Below are 14839 nucleotides of genomic sequence, written 5' to 3'. Positions count from 1 at the left end.
ACAAATTGCTTTGTATCTCCTAAAAAAAAAAAAAAAGGCCAGGTCTTTTCTTTTTGCACAGCCAAAGAAAATTCAGGGTTGCTGAAGTTATCAAAGCGCCTCTCCTCAAGTACCTTGATCCACATCACTCTCACTAACGACTGTGAGTGACACTTCATGGCTTTTGTCACCTCTGTTAAAAATTTACCCAGGAGGTTCTTCATCCTCCAGATGCCTTGAATTTGGAATCTTTGTAAAATAAAGAGATATTTTGAGACTTCAACAAAATTGAGTGAAGTCCCAGCTATCCATGTTTGATATGGGTCAGTGAGAGACAACTCAGGTGATAAGGACAGATGTTGTGTCCAGTGCCAAACCAGTTTGGGTTCACTTCACCTTTTACTGGGCAGTCAGCACAGAACTGGTGAGGGCAGAAGGCTCCTGTGTCCTGCTCTAGTGAGTATCTGTGGTCATGGAAAAGTTTTATTGGACCTCAGGGACGATGGCACAAGAATTTGACCCTCCTGCAAGAATAAACAAGCTTCTTAACCTGGTCCTTGGTGCAGAGACAACCCAAATTCCTCAGCAGGACCGTCTTGGATTGCCCAAGTCTGTCAGTTTCTGTTCAGCTCCAGCCAAATCTCACCCAAAACCCAATGTTTTGTAAAAGTTGTTAGCATTTATTTTCAAATTCTGCTGCACCCATTAATAACCCTTCCTCTCCCTTGTCACCAAGGGGAACTGCTGTGTTTTCTTTATCCAGCGGTGCCAAGAGAGATAATTTTCACAATAAGATTTTAAAGAAAGTAGGGAAAAAAATCCCTCGTTCACCTTCACCACCTTACCTTGAATTTCAATCTGACATTATTAGTATATAACTAATGATGAATTCTTCAGAATCTGAGCTGCCAAAAATAGTGTGTTTATGCACTGAGAAGGAAAATGATGAAGTTAATGAACCTGAAGTAAAGTTTTGATCCATCACAGTAATAACAGCAGCATCATTCCTTACATTTGTCAAATGTCTCCATTACTGCAGCATCTCACAGTCATTAGTGCCTGAGCTCAACTGCCTTAGGAAAAATAACCTCCATTTTATCTGTTAATATTTAAGGGAAAAAGAAGTTACAGGACTTGTCAAAATCCACCCAGGGCATTTGTGCTATTGCTGGGAGCTAAATTTAGAAATCCCAATTCTTAGGGTAGTAATCGAAGCATCTGACAGAGCTCTGTTCACTTCCAGTCATTAACATACCAAAAAACAATTTAAAAAAATCAAGACGCTGTTGGTATTGTTCTCTCCTAGACCTAATTTGAATATTAAGAAGGCAAGACTGGAAATGCATGTCCTTGGAAAAGTGTCCATGTTCTAGTATCCAAAAAATGCTGAAAGACAGGAATAAAGGTGTGCCTTGAATATTTCTCTAAAACCTTTTTAAATGCTGCAGCAGAGAAAACACTGATGCTGCTTTCACAGAATCAGAGAATGGTTGGAATCAGAAAGACCCCTAAAAACTGTCTCCTTCCACTATCCCAGGTTGCTCCAAGCCCTGCCCAACCTGGCCTTGGACACTCCCAGGCATGGGGCAGCCACAGCTTCTCTGGGCAACCTGTGCCAGAGGAGACTCTCACACCCTCACAGAGAATAATTTCATCCCAATATCCCATTTATCCCTCTCCTCTGACAGTTTGAAGCCATTTTTCCCTTGTCCTGGCACACCACCCCTTGTCCCAAGTCCCTCTCCAGCTCTCTTGGAGCCCCTGTAGGTGCAATAAGTGAAATAAACTTCTGAGTTTATTTCGGAGTAAGTGAAATAAACTTCTGAGTGATGACCTCGGCCTTTCATGCACATCTGGACTACCTCTTGTTTTTCAGATTGTACAGCTGAGCAGGTTTTCAGGCAGCACATCAAGATTAATAATGTTCCTCTTTAAAGGCAGCCTTATTCCCTTTCCAGGTTCTACCTGGCAGGAATTTCCATCTTCAAGCAGAATCTTTTAATTCTGTGTAAAGGGCAAGCCAGGATTGGATGGACCGAGTGAAGAACTGTCCCTGTGGATAACCAAGGAGAACTTTTACCTAGAACTAAGCTCTCAAGGAAGAGATCTCTCTTCCCTCTCCTCCAAGATTTCCATTATGTCCCCTAGGAAAATGGAGGCCAGGAATGTGTTAGCAAATTGCTTTGTGGAACTGGTTTTTCCTCTTTACGGGGAGGAAAGAAAATTCTGCCACAGTCTACAGCAAACAACCCCAAAGTCCATCTGAGGACCAGGAGACTCCTTGTCTTGATAAGGGTCAAGGTGACCTTTCTCTGCCCAATTGCATTGGCAAATACCTGGCCATTTTCAGTTTATCACTCAGAGAATGAGAACTATCATCTTTAGAATAAACATGCAAGGAAGCTTGAATTCATTCAGATGAAAATAAGAAACAAAATATCATTTTTTTCATCAAGGTGGATAAATCATATTGCCCTTCACACTTCCAAACTAGTCAAAAAATTCCAGACATAAGTTGTGACCAGTCCTAACTCCACTAACTCATGAGTGTCTGGAATAAAATAAAAATAATTCCCAAAATTTATGTTTTGGTGGGGGTTTTTTTCCCAAAATTTTAGTCATATCCTGGCAGAGTCATCTCTGATGGTCAAGATGTTGACTGACTCAGTTGCACTTGTCCAGCCTGGCCACCTCAATCCTCCTGTGACACTTCCTTGCTGTTCTTTTCCCATTTTCCCTTGTCCTTCCACTGGCCAGCTGCCACTGATTATCTTAGGGCTTCATTTTGCTGTGTAGAGGACTGAGTGTGAGCTGTGTTCTTGGAAACTTTTAAAAGCAAGTTTTAAAAAATATCAGTTCAGGAGAATGAAGCAGATTCATTTTAATTCTGTATTTTCTCCCACTTGGAAACGTTGGCAGCTGCTTAAACTCCACTCATGAGGGCTAAAACACTTCCTTATTCTCACTGCATTTTAATTCTCCCAAAATATATTTTAATACTGCTCAAATATCACATCAAGGAAGACACTTCTCCCTGCTCCCCACCCTGACAGGGTAAACTTAAAGGAGCAAGACCAAAGTGAAAGAGATCAATTCCCCCTTCAGCATAATTTGGAATACTAAACGAAAATGAGCCATTTGCAGTTTTTGATGGCAGAATGAGGGAGAGCAGAATCTCTGCCACAAAAGTTTTGAATCCAGCTGTTCACACGAGGGATTTCTTCCAAAGGGCTTTGCCTGAAGCAGGAGTACAAAACCATTTCCTATTTTCACACTTGAGCACAAGAGAGAGATCTGTACATGGAGTTCATTAACTTCACTCACTGAGAGCAATTTCTGCTGCTTTTCAGAAGCTAAAAAAAAATCCAACCTGGTCACTCCTTTCCCTTCCATAGAGATGATCACTGCAGGAGGATCACTGAAATGTTGGGATGCACAATTCCTGTTATATTGGGGCGCCCAACACAAGAAATATGTTGGCCTGTTCTAAGAAGTCCAGAGGAGGCCACTAAGTTCTTCAAGGGTCTGTTCTTTGAAAACTCAGGCTCAGAGAGATGAGATTGTTCAGCCTGGGGAAGAGAAGGCTCCAGGGAGACTTTAGAGCCCCTTCCAATGCCTAAAAGGGACCCACAGGGAGGATGGAGAGGGAGTTTTCACAAGGATGTGTAGAGATAGGACAAGGGGGAATGGATTTATATGGTAAATTTAGATGGGATATTAGGAAGAAGTGCTTCCCTGTGATGATGCTGAGGCCCTGGCACAGGTTTCCCAGTGGCTGCCCCCTCTCTGGAAGTGTCCAAGGCCAGGTTGGATGGGGCTTGGATCAGCCTGGGATAGTGGAAGGTGTCCCTGCCCATGAAATGAGATGATGCTCAAGGTCCCCTCTAGCCCAAACTGTTCCAGGGTTCTGTGATTCTATAAATATTCAAAGCAATGTTGTTTATGCAGCACTGGTCTCAGGTTTAATCCAACACCAGACTCAGCAGTGCCAGGCACTGAGGAGGAATCTAAATGATGGCTTTTGTCTTCAGGACATTCCCAGTCCATTTAGAGGAGGATCCCACTGGAGAGCCAGAAGGAATAAAAGAAAAAGTGGCCATTGTGATGTGTGTTAGCAAGTCCAGGGGCCTGTTTTCAGACTTCTGCCATGGTAAATGTCTATTATGCACTCACTAATTACTGTGTGCCTTCCCAATTCCCCTGCCTCCAGCAGAACTCAATGAAATTGAAAAAAACACAGGAAAAAGGTGAGGGGGATTATCAGGGAAGTGAAAAAATCTCCTTGCAAAGAATGAGTAAATAAATTAGGCTTCATCATTCCAGAAAATGAGACAGTTGGGAAGTGGCAGAGGTCTGCAGGGTCCTGAGTGGCCTCAGAAAGGCAGTGAGTGTTCATCCAGCATCTTCTTTTTAATGCAAAACAGGACAAACAGAACAAGAGGTACTGGGAGTCCTGACATAGAAATAGCAGTGGCAGCCTCAAAATGAGCAAAATAATTCACACAGCAGAGAAGAATAAAAGGACAGGGTTTCTCAGTGTAGGACATAATAGTTGCTAAATATTTACACATCTTCAAAAATTGATGAGACAAATTAATGGAAAAAATGTGACTCAGGTAAATACAGTGGCACCTTTTCCAGCTCCAGAGGTATCTGTAGGATAGAGTAGCACCTCTCTGTGTTTTCCTCTCATCCTGCCACTTGGAGAGAAGAGATGATGCCCTCGTTTTCTTCATCCCTTTTCTCTGGGCTCCCCCCCGCATCCAAGAAAAGATGGAGACTCCTTATCCCTCCTTTTGTTGTTGATGTATTTAGAGAAACTGTGCTTTTATGTCCAAGACACTGCCAGAAAAATGAAATTGGTGATGAGCACAAAAACCAAAACCAAGGTGTTATTTTGTACCACTGTGAGCACAGTACAAAATGAGCCCAAATCAGGTTTGCTCCTGAAATTCTGTCTAGAAACTGCTGGAGAAGATCTGTGGCCTCCATGGTGACTCTCACCACAGGAATGCCTCACAATTTGTGAGGGATCAAACACATCAGGAAAAAAACGGGAGAGAATCTTTCCAAACAAAAGTCCATGAGTTGCTTTATGCCTAAAAAAATTAGGCTTTATAAAAAATAATAAATGTTTATCTCCCTATCTATCAGGGAAAAAAAATACTGCATAAGTAAATGAAAGCCATAAAGAAGCAAAAGGGAAGATAAAAAGCAAGTATGCATTTATAAAATAGAGGCATATCCCATAAACAGAAGTGAAGCAAAGTATAAAACCTTCTCAATAAAAAACCTTGAACATCACAAGGCATCACCCTCCTCTAATTAGAAACACATCTTGTGTCTTTTCAACCAACAGTCATGATCTAGGTATTAAACTTTTATATTTTATTTTGCCTCACAGTGGCAGGTTGTATAATGCTTTGAAAATGAGCATATAAGTAAGGTTTATTATTATTTAAAACCCTAAAAGTGTGGATTGCAACATTTTAATTCCTTTTTTTTTTTTTTTTAATTAAACTGAACCAAGGCTGACAGCCTTTAGGAATTAATATATTTGTAAGGATGCACTCCAAAGACCTGCAAGATCTATTACTACCCTCAAAAAATCCTAAATCACCACCCTTCCCTGCTAATGCATTTGGCTTCCCATTATCCCTGACTTATTAAAGAGCTGTTTGTGTCATTTGTAACCTCACTGAGTGTATTATAGATGGTTTATTTAACAGTTATAAGTCATTAATGTCAGGTTGCAGCTTCTCTTAAGGAAGGTATTTATACTGTAAAAGTGGAGCCCCAGGTCTGAAAGGCTGAATAAGTTTAAGATCATTGGATGCTGCTTTGTGTGTAGTGGTTGTAACGCCTCCATAATCTATTATTTTGGTAATTCTGACCTAAAAATCAAAAAGAGCTCCTGGGATAATTCAGCGAGTCTTCCCCATCTTTAATGTCCAGCTGAGGGGGATGAAGAGAGTGTTTTATAACACAGGAGATGTGTGTCATGAGAGGAGGAGAGGGTGACATCTCATGGCTCTGCTGGTGTCTGGACAGTATTTTTGGGATGTTTTTTTCTGGCCCTTAAAAGAATAAAGTACCTCCAGGAAATGAAATACCTTGGTTCTTGATGCAGTTGAAGGAATCCTTGCTGCTTCTCTATCTGGGTGTCAGTAGATTCACACAAATGGATGTCCACCTGTTTCACCCCTGGAAATGAAATCATCCCTCTGGGATAGGTGGTGGTTTTTGTGGTGGCTGTCAGTGGATTACACCAGGACTCTTCTAAGAGAATATTTTAGCTGAAAAGATCCATTTACCAGACTCCCAGCTCTTTACAGGGCTCAGCTGAGATCCATCAAGGATTCTCTGCTGTGGCTGCTGACTCCAAGAACTCTGAAAAGTTCACAGCTCCTAAAGTCCCACGTCTGAGTCACTGCCAAAGTGGTGATGGCCATGTGGGAGTGTTCTTATTTCTGCAAAATATCTGTGTGACACCACCCTTTGCTCTTCTCTAATGCAGGGAAATCCATCAATTACTGCCCCAGTGGGCAATGGTAAAGTGTTGGAATCCGAAATGTAGGGAATTCTCAGAATTTTGGACCCGTAAGCTAAAGCTTAGAATTAAGTACAAGATTTTATTTGAGACCTTGGAAAAGGCTTCTAAACTTAGGTAATAGAAGTGAGAATGTAGATTTATAGTTTAAAGTAGAAACATCTTAAAGTGAAAGAAAATTTAGAGTTTTAGAGTACAGTACTATGGGTTTGTGTATCATAACATGATTGACTAAGAAAGCTTACACTGTAACATGAGTCCATGAAACAAAATATTTAAAGATTAAGTCAAAAACATAAATATTTTGTTAGCAGTGTTTTATTGGTAAATAAATTCTTACAAGTTCTTATAATTAGGGGTCTTGTAACCTTCTGAACCATGCAGTAAAGATGTGAGCCAAACTCACCCTTCCTGCCCATATAAAAGATAAGAAAAAGAAATTACATCATCTAAAATACTCACAAGTCCTGTCTCTAACTCATTCAAAATTCCTTCAAAAATCCACATAATAAAGGACCTCACCTGTAAAGAGCTGGAATTTCTTTCCTGCTGCTTCCTGGCTATCCCTTAGTTTGTAGTTTGAAGAATGAGGAGTTATTTCCTTTTTAAAAAGAGTGAGATTTAATGAACCTCTCTTGGTTCCAACCCTGTATTATCATAGAATCAGAGGATGGTTTGGACTGTAAAGGACATTAAAGATCAGCTAATTCCAACCTCCCCTGCCTTGGGCAGGGACACCTCCACCAGCAGGTGAAAAGATGCTGAAGGCTCTTTGACCCTGCTGGAATACAATTTAAATTTCCAAGAAAAAAACCCAAACCAACAGCACTTTGTGAATTATGGGAATGCAGTTAAATCCCCATCAGGTCCAAACACAAAATGCTCCTGATTCATGTTGGGACCTCTGTTTGCCCTTCCAACTACCTACTGGCAGATTTCTGCAGATTCTTTAAACCAGGCTTCCTTCCAAGAGAGGAAGATGTGGCAAGAGCTTTCCTCAGTAACAAGACCTGTAGGGACAGGGACTTTGGTTATTTTTGTGTTGTTTAAACACAGGTTGCCCATAGTTACAAACCATCAAAATAAGTGACATCTGCATTGGAGGCAGGGAAGGAAAAAACCCAAAAACACAACAACAAGACAGTTTCATACTCTTTGTCCAGGGTTTTTATGTTTTGCTTCTCTTGGGGGCCACAAAGTTCCCTTCTGCCACTGGGAGGAAAGAGAAAGAAAAGCCATAAATCAACAATGCTGTGGTCTCTGCCAGATACAGAGCAAATGTGCAGAGAGACAAAGGAAAGCAGATGCTGGCAGTACCCAGAGGGCTGAGTCTGCATTTCCCAGCATCTCCTGGTGAAAGATGTTTCTCTGCTGGGTTGCTGCTTTCCACCTGAACTCCAGGCTGGCAGTGTCACATGAAGGGACCACTCTCACATCTCCAGTCCCCTGGGGCTCTGTGTCTTATAAATCCAGTTATTTGAAGTGATAATAAAATAATAGAATTGTTTAGGCTGGAAAAATCCTCAAAGATCATTGAGCCCAACCATTAATCCAGCAGTGACAGAGCCACCACTAACCCATGTCCCCAAGTGCCACATCCACACATCTTCTAAATCCCTCCAGGGATGGTGACACAACCACTTCCCTGGGCAGCCTCTTCCAGTGCTTGGTCACCCTTTAAAAGAACAATTTTTTCCTAATATCCCTAAAATTCCCCTGACACAACCTGAGGCTGTTTCCTCTCATCCTGTAGTGTTTTGCCTTCCAAGGATTCAAGATTTCGGTTCTGTTGAGATCCTATTCCAGCACGTCTCTCTTCTGATAGCCAAGACTCATCCTCCCATTTGCAGTCAAAGTTTATTTCTGGCCTATATAAACCTTTTTTTTTTCCTGCTTGTGTTGATTTTCTAATGAAGTGGCTCTTCTCCCTCTACATCCAATGTTCCTGGTGCTCCTCTGTGTGATCATCTCATTTTAATCATCTAAGACAGGTCTGATCTTTTTTGTTTCTTCTTCAAGAGCTGAGCTTTTCATTCCCTGTGACACCCTCAATCACATTTTTCTTATCCTCACGTTTATATTTTTTTTTTCTTTTGTTGTTCTGGGATAATGAGATGTAACATTGCATCTATTTTATGGATTCTCCAGGAACAGGAATGTGTGCCACAGCTCCAAGAATTATTTCCACTAAGGAACTACTCCTCATACACCCTCACCCTCAATGGGCCCTGGTAATTTGGATCCTGAATGCTTTAAACCATTGTCACCATTATGGTTTGGCTGCAAAAATACAATTGATAGGACTGGGAGAGGATCTTCCTGGAAATCACACTTAGAGGAAAGACAACAGCATTCAGAAACTGGCCTGTCTCTAGTTTTTAATGATCTAATCAAAGAAAAATTGCTTTTTGGCTGCTACATGTGGAAACAAAGATTAAAAATGGACAAAGGTTTGAGAAATCAAAGAGGGACCAGACCCACAGAGACGTTTTAATTTCTTCTGAAGTAAATGGGAGTGGAGCATTTAAATGACTTCATGGGTATAAATGACTAAATGGCTTTGGTCTGCATGCTTTGATATTTATTTTTAAAAGGCATTTGGTCGCATTTTTGAAAGTTCTTTTAAAGTTTATTAAAGCTGAGAACTGCCACAAGAAAGATCACAAAATCACAGAAAGGGTTAAGTTTGAAGGCACCAAAATGGGGTCATCTGGTCCCTCCCCTCTGCTCAAGCAGGGTACATGGCACAGAATTGTGTCCTGACAATTCTGGAATATCTCCAGTGAGGAAGACAAAAAAGAAATCAAAATTTAATATATCTGATGAGGGTGATGGTGGGTGTTCAAAAGTTTTGAGGAGGAAAAGTTACTTAAAAGAGGGCATCATTTGTTGTCAAAAATTAGCAGCAGCGTATGGAGCCTCTGAATCTCACTAAGAAATCACTGATTTTGAGATTCCTTAGAATATGGAGACAGGATTATGAAAAATACTTCATCGCAATGAAGAAGTACAGGAGATTGGATGACACTGGCTCAATCTTTTCCATAGTTAATAAGCAATAATCAAGACCACAATTTTCAGTGGTGAGATGTTCTCTGCTCTCTCTCCACTTAACATCCACAGACCATTTAATCCATGCTTTATTGTTTTCCATATTTACAGAAAAAAAAAAACAGAATTAGGCTCCATCTGCAGCTTGTGAGGCTGCAAAAGGCAAACAATTCCCCCCAGACTGAAAGCAATAATAGGTTGTTCTCCATGCAAATTGGGCAAAGCAAATGCTGGGTAATTGGCTAAAAATGGCTAAACTCAGATGATCTCTGTTCCAAACTGTCATTTAAGACAAACGAATGTATTTGCATGTGAGGAATTCTGCCAGGGTACAGCTGGAGCAATCTGAATAGCTGGGCTGTTGATTCAGGCAAAGACTGCACCATGTGGGGTGGCTGGAGAATGGGGGATCAAAGAGAATTGGCTCCATAATTTTAGGGAATTGAGGAATATCCCTTGGGAAGCAGAAAGTTCCTGTGCTTGTAGATACCTTCAGGAATGGTTATCCTGGGACAGGCTAACAGGATATCTGGTGATACAACCAGTCTCTGATGACAGAGCAAACAATTAAGGAAGTTACACAGTTGTATTTCCGTCAATATTCCCTCTTGGAGGCTGACTTGGGACTTTCTTTGCTGTTGAGAGACTTTGGGGGAATGGCTTTAAGTTGAAAACAGGATAAATTTAGATTGCATATATGTATCAGAATAAAACCCTGTCACCTCCTGACCTGGAGAACCATCAGGGGAAAGACTTGGTAGAGACAGAGACTAAATGAGTTGCATGGAATCATGGAATGATTTTGGTCAGAAGGCATCTTAAAAATAATCTTGTTCCACACCCTGCCATGGGCAGAGACATCTTCCACTGTCCCAGGTTGCTTCAAGCCCCGTCCAACTTGGCCTTGAACAATATCAGGGATGAGGTATCCACAACTTCTCTGGGCAACCTGTGCCAGGGCCTCACCATCCTCACAGGGAAGAATTTATTCCTGATATCTAATCATAATCATAATTGATAATCTAAATAATTCATGATCCAGCACTCACTCTCCATTGCAATTCAAGCCTTCCCAGTTTCTCCTAATGAAGGCAGGCCCCAAAAGAGAGATAACTGGGGGAGCAAAGCCCAGTGATGAGCAACTGAGCATCAGATGTGAACCAAGTCCCCTCAGGAATGCACATCCTGACCATCTCCAGGGAGATGGTGTTATGAACACAGCAGGACATTTATCATGCCAAGGGTAAAGCAGGCTGACCCCAATCTTAATTGGATCTAGGCTGACAAACCCTCTGGCAGCTCCCAGGAAACAAGAGTGGGATAGCTGGGGAACGTGCATGGAATGTGCTGCTGTGTCAGCAGCTGCTCAGCTGGGCTCCTTAAAATCCATAAATCCATAAATCCTCATCAGGAGGAGGAGCCAGCCCAGGTTTGGAACACCTGGTGTGGGGTGTTCCTCACTCGGGGTCACCAAATGTGGTGGTGTTTGCAGGGGTCCCAAGGACGAGGTGAGAGACGAGAATCTTGACTCCATGTTTCAGAAGGCTGATTTATTATTTTATGATATATATTATATTAAAAGAAAATTATATACTAAAACTATACTAAAAGAAAGAGAGAAAGGAGACATCAGAAAACTAGCAAGGAAAGGAATGATATTAAAATCTTGTGACTGACCAGAGTCCCAACACAGCTGGAGCTGTGATTGGTCATCAAGTAGAAACAATTCACATGAGACCAATCAAAGATGCACCTGCCACATTCCACAGCAGCAGATAATTATTGTTTACATTTCGTTTCTGAGGCCTCTCAGCTTCTCAGGAGAAAAAATCCTGGCAAAAGGATTTTTCATAAAAAATATATATATATGTATATGTATATATATAATATTATATAGATATATAGATATATTATTATATATACATTATATAACATACTACATAATATATACATATAGATAGATAATGAATATATATAAATATGTATTTTAATAATATATAATATCTATTCATGTATATAAATATATATTTATATACAAATATATTTATATATATAAATGTATATATATGTATATAAATATATATATATATATATATATATATATATATATATATATATATATAATATTAATTTTTTTCTTTTTCTACCAGAAACCAGGGTCCAAATATTAAAACTGCATGATCTTAATCCAACACACAAAGTACTGTGAGTTTACATGGCACAATCAGTGTTAAAATATCCAATTTGTTGGTGAAGTGCAACGGCAAGAATTCCTTTTAGGCCTGGGACTGAAAAATAAAAAATGTTTTGAATAAAGAGTGGGAAATAAAGAGTCCACTTTCTTAATCCCTGTGGTGAAGAATATCTCAGCAAGAAGCTCATGGAAATGCCCTGGACAGAAGCATGGAGATGACAAGAAACGCAGGCTTATACAGGAGACAATTTGATTTTCTGTCCTGCTAAGAGAGAGCATTTTTAATTCTCAGTCTTCCCATACCTGTCTGTCATTTTACCCTTTTCAACCCATTCTCCCAGTGCTGGTTCCTGACAGCTCTGACCTTTTGTAGCAGCTGGAGCACACGAGGGTGGGTCTGACAATGTGAAAAGATGGAATCAGAGTTGGATTTAAGTGTAAGGATCGATCCTTAATGTACAGCCATGTTTTGGGTCTTTTATAATCATATCTAATAAAATAAAAAAAAATAATAATATGAAGTAAATAAATAAATGTACCAGCAGTTAAATAAAATTGTGTGCATGCATATATGTGAGTGTAGACAAAGTTTCAAGAAATAAATAACAAACATTTACAAGAATAAATATTTAGGCAAAATAATGCAGACCCTTTCAGTGGAAATCAGAAATGTGTCAGAAAAACACCTCCTCTGACCCCTTCCCCAGCCCACCTCCAGAGTCTTGAGGCTGCTCAAGTGATGCAAGGATTATAACAGATTGCTGGTCTTAACTTTCAGAAATTGTATTTGCAGTTTTTATTTCTCTTCCCCCCCCCCCCCAACTCCTGACATCTCTGCTCCTCAATAAAGCTCCAGAACTCAGGCTGTAGCTGTATCTGCACTTTCACCTGTCCATCCAACCTGCAAAAATAAAAAAAAAAAAAAAAAATCCATAATTGTGTTTCATACAATCACACCTAATGTAAGTAATCAAATAAATGGGCTGCTCACATTGACCTCTCTCTTTGTCCCCATTTAGCTGTGAATTATACCTGTGGATCCCTCAGGATTTTGTCCTTTAAGGACACAAGTAGTAATGAAACTTTCTACCCAGGGGGAATATTCTGCCTCAGCCTTTTGGCTGTTGGAAGTTCTCCAGTGCAAGAGAAGTGTCTCAGTTTTTGGGGCTCCTAAAAAGGTGACATCTCTGTGATAAGAGATCAGCCCCAGCACTACGGGGAAGTGAGGGACAGCAGCATTTTCCATATGGAAAGAGCTATAATTAGGGCAGACCTAAAGATTTCAGAGCAGTTTCTTGCTAAGGCTGAATATTAAATCTTCACAGAAGCTTCACAGAAGCAGCAGGAGTTTTGCAGAGAAGATGCAAATTAAAGCTGCGAGTCTACTCCAAAATCCAGACCTGTCTATCATCCAACTCTCCATCCTTTAAAGAGTTCCTATGAGCTCCAGGAATTAGGATAGTGAGATTGGAGCTACTGGAGATACAGAACAGGATCCTTTTCAGTTCATGCAGCAGGAACCCTTAAGATGAACAAATGTTTTACATTCTGCTCCATCAGCAGTTATTGCTGATATAGCCTCATCTACAACCTGGCCCAAATGTGTGTGGTCATGGATTGCAGCTGATTTAGGCCAGGTTTAAGTTCAGCTTTCATCATGGACAAATATTTTGATATTTCTCATTACTGGTGTGAAGGAGTTCATGCAACACAGAAATTCCCCATTCCCCATTTAAAGCTGTTGACAAGAGCAAGACAGGAAGCTGAAATTACATTCCTGAAGGTCTTGGACATTTCCTTGACCCAGGAACTCTCTAAAACATATCTAGTAACCAAATTTATCTTATAATAAATAAGGGAAATCATGAAGATGTTGGACAAACTTCTCTGGCTGCAGCCTGAGGCCTTCTGGAAAGCCTGATGGAAACATTTGTGAGGAAATGTGGCCACAGAGAACCACTTGTTTTCCAGGCAAACAGACACCACGATAAACATTGGCATGAAGCTGTTTGCTGTGCCTGGTGAAGGTGATAAATCAGAGACCAAAAAATTAACACAGGAATTTTGTCACTTCTCATGCTGAGAAAACAAGTCCAACCCAAACTCTCGGTGTGTTTAAATCACAATATTCCCAAGCAGAGCCCAGGATTGACTGTTCCTCTGCAGATCTTCAGTAAAGCAACCACACCAACCCTCCACCGCTTCATTTTAAAGATATTTTCTCTCCTCTACAGCCAAGGGTCAAAAGTGGAGGGAAATCAAATTGCCAGAACATTGTTCTTTTATTTCATGGGAGAAGCTGCAGTGCGGAAGCTCCAGATGGAGCTGCTGGAGGCCACGTCTGAGTCACATCCCACAGGGCTGCTGGAGCCTCCTCTTCTTTTTTTCCCCCTGTTCCAGGCCAGGTTGGATGGAGACCTGAGCAAGGTGGTGTTGGAAAAAGGAAATAAATGTTCTTTAAGGTCCTTTCCAATCCAATCCGTTGTTTAAGTTGAGTTGGAAAGGACCTTAAAGAACATTAAGGTTCTTTAAGGATCCTTAAATAAGGATCCTTCATTGGATCCATAATGAAGGAGGGGTGAGAAAAACTCTTGTCCTGGATATTGCAGTTATAAATCAAACCTGTCCTTGAAACTGTGTCTAAAATTTCAATTATAAACATCAAAGCCAATGCTACAGGCTCAAAACTTGGAGTTCTTTAGATGAGGAGTTGCTGAGCTCATTAAACTCATCGTTGAAGCCCAGATTTGTGCATAACTGAGCAGATCAAGGATTCAGGACCACAAATCACAGAATCATGGAATGGTTTGGGTAGGAAGGGACTTTAATGATCGTCTCATCCCATCCCTCTTGCCATGGGCAGGGACAGATTCCACTGTCCCAGGGTGCTCCAAGCTCCATCCAACCTGGCCTTGGACACTTCCAGGGATGGGGCAGCCACAGCTTCTCTGGGAAATCTGTGCCAGGGCCTCACCACCCTCACAGGGAAGAATTTCTCCCTAACATCCAATCTAAATCAGGTCTTCAGATTAAAACCATTCCCCCTTGTCCTCACACTCCATGTC

This window comes from Agelaius phoeniceus, chromosome 1 (genome assembly GCF_051311805.1).
Source record: "Agelaius phoeniceus isolate bAgePho1 chromosome 1, bAgePho1.hap1, whole genome shotgun sequence".
NCBI lineage: Eukaryota > Metazoa > Chordata > Aves > Passeriformes > Icteridae > Agelaius > Agelaius phoeniceus.
The sequence above is the reverse complement of the archived record's forward strand: the minus strand, read 5'-3'. Positions refer to the sequence as shown.